The sequence below is a fragment of the Podarcis pityusensis genome, assembly GCF_964106645.2.
Source record: "Podarcis pityusensis genome assembly, chromosome: 12".
Taxonomy (NCBI): Eukaryota; Metazoa; Chordata; class Lepidosauria; order Squamata; family Lacertidae; genus Podarcis; species Podarcis pityusensis.
In genome coordinates, this window is record NC_138037.1 from 4,076,916 (window position 1) to 4,079,827 (window position 2,912).

The 2,912-nt window shown below is 45.0% G+C and overlaps 1 long non-coding RNA gene across 1 annotated transcript; it reads left to right on the top strand.

Annotated features, from left to right (window-relative positions):
• The first annotated feature begins 870 nt into the window (after window positions 1–870).
• Window positions 871–2,912, top strand: LOC308459171. The gene is made up of 3 exons (XR_013977845.1): window positions 871–1,320; window positions 1,464–1,532; window positions 1,979–2,912. It is a non-coding gene; the product is annotated as an uncharacterized lncRNA (long non-coding RNA).

Below are 2,912 nucleotides of genomic sequence, written 5' to 3' on the forward strand. Positions count from 1 at the left end.
CCTTTGCAAGAGTTTGCATCCCGCCCAGCTCTTCTTTCCTGCTCCTGCTGCTTCCCAGAGCTGCCTGCCCGGGGAGAAATGGATCTCCTTTCCTTTCTCTCCCTCTCTCCTGCCAAATCTTGCAGGCAGGAAAATGCTGGCACTTGCAACGGGGGCTTTGCAGTTGCAGAACGCCTTTCCTCCGGAATTGCAACCGTGCAAGAGCTGCAAAAAACCGCTCACCGTGCATTATTTTATTTTATTTTGCACTCTGCTCTGCTAAATCCCAGAACTTGCCCCGGGTTGCAGCAGAGGTCAGAGCGGCAGAACGAGCCTGTGCTCTTCTGGCTCCTGCCGGCAGGTGGCGCTGCCCAGCCACCCCTTAGAAAAGAACGGCGCGCGGCGAGACGGCAACCAGATAAATCAGCGGCGGTGGGCGCAACCTGCGCGCGCATGCGCACCCCTCCCGGAGCAGCTCTGCGGCTCTCCTCCCGGGGCGGGGCGAAGAAGGTGCGCGGGCGGGCGCAATCGCCTCGCTGCCCGCAGGGAGTTGTGCTGCTTTGGTGCCGTTCTGACCTCCCGCCGGCAGGTGACGCTGTACGGAGCGCGCGCTCTCTTGACCCAAAAAAAGGGGGGACACCGGATGTGACGTCAGATCAGCAGAGAACTTCCGCCTCCTTCTTCGGAAAGGAAGGGGAGGGTTCCCAAAACAACATGGTTGCTTTGCAAATCTTGGAGCCTGGGAGGTTCAGGCTGGGTGGGCAGGTCCTCAGATGTATTTGTTTGCTAGGTTTCATTAAAATAATAAAGATTGCATTTAATCATGTATTTAAAGTTAATTTATTCAATTAATTAATTAATTATTCAAAATAACTTATTCAAAAGGTAAATATTGCAATTATTAAAGTGACCTCCGGGTATAGGGCGGTATATAAATTCCATAAATGAAATAAAATAAAAATAATATTGCAACTAATAAAATGAAACATCAACATGGTTTGCAACTGTTTCCAGCACATACTGAAATAGGAGTTAAGTTTGGGCTCCCTGCAAGGGGTTCAGCTTCTTAAAGAAGGCTGGACCTTCGGAAAGAGGCTCAAACCGGTCAGGAAATAAACACAGAGCAGACCAGGGATTTTCAGAAAGCAAAGCGGCTGGAAGCCTGATCCTTTATTAAAATTATATGCAGAACTGTTGGCAACAGGGTTCCCTCTTGCGTAGCAGGAGACCGAGAGAGAACCCCAAACAAAAGAGAATTTTGACTTATATACCTTTTAATTTCCATACAGAACAATGGTAACAGAAGACGTCAAACAAGGCGCGGTGAGAGGATTAGAACAGGTGAGTGGGATGTTGGAAGGGGTTGAATTGTTTTAATGGTGGTGTCGTTACTTGCGATTGTTGGACATAAAAGGTTTTGGGCTGGTTCCTTTTCCTGTTTCCAGAGGTGTTGGCTAATGGGTTTGTTTTTCCTTTATTTACAGGAAAACTTCGGAGCTGCTAGGGGCTGTCCGATAAGGAGACAGGATTTTGGGAGTCGCTTATCCGTGCGGGTGTGTTGCCTTTTTCCTTTATTTAAATAAAAGTATCTGAGGTTGTGTGTGTGTGTGTCCATTTGCAGACTCATTAGGTGGCGCTGGGAAGCAGTTTGACAGTTGTCGGCAGTACAAAGTCAATTCTACAGTTTAGATACATAGTGATACAAAGTTTAGATACATATACAAAAGCATAAAACGAATAAGAAAATAGGAAGGAAATTGATACAAAGATTGAACTCCAGTTAGCAACATGTGCAAGGTACGTTTCATTAGAAGGGCAACGGTTTAAAGGAAAGGAAATAGGCATAACAAGCAGGGTTCATAAATTTATTTTGGAATCCCCTCTCTGGTCATGGATTCACACATACAAACACACCAAAACCCACACAAGCTTTCAAACAAATTATTATAATTTGTGTATTATAATTATGTATTATAATTTGTCGATTTTCCTTGCCCAGGTACTCAAAGCATTCTGCCAAGCCGTAGGACAGAGCTTCCCAAACTCTTCTTGCGACACATTATTGTGTTGGCTGCAGTGTGTTGTGTGAACGCTCCCCACATTCCTCCCGGGGCTGGAAAGGGGTTAGTTTAACCTCTGGTTTGCTAGTAAAACTGAACCACTGTGTCGCGAAATGATGCAAGTCTGAAAAGTGTGTCACCAACATGGAAAGTTTGGAAAGCTCTGCTGTGGGATGTTGCCATGTGCACTGATTTATTTATTTCAATGAAATTTGTAAGCGAGAAAGAGCCTGAAGTTTGCTCAGGGGAACGAAAAAGAGAGAGAGATCTGCAGAGTTTGGGGAGCAGAATATTAATACGGAAGAACCGAAAAATAAATCCACATATAAATACTTGAAAACCAACGATGCACAGATCCTCCAGGCACTGATCAAGGATGCAAGCTGGTTGAAATTCGCCTTTGGCAGCCCGTTGACAAAAGCTGTGTGGATAGTCATGGACTGAAGCTGGTGCACTTGTCTGTCCTTCTGTCTGCATGTCTTTCATCCTGCCTTTCCGTGTGACTCGGGGTGTGAAAAGGTGTGTGTGTGTGTGTGTGTGTGTGTGTGTGTGTTTCAAACGTGGCCGGGTGCATTCAGGTGGGATGGGGTGGAGGTCGCCCTGGAAATAGTACTTCTGTCCTGGAGTAAATTTACGGACTATTTGAAAAGTATTTGTGAAGATCAGACGACGTTTGTAGGTTTGCAAGAAGTTTTGTAAGGAGTATTATTGGAAGTATTGCAAAAATGGAGAGGGGGAAGTATGATTTGTTAAGAGATGTAAAGGCAATATAAAGTTAAGAAGTGGTTAAAACGGTGAATCAGTAGAGGTGCTGATGGAAGTCTAAAAAGATTGTATAAGTGATAAGTTTTGTGGTACATTTTATAATTTATA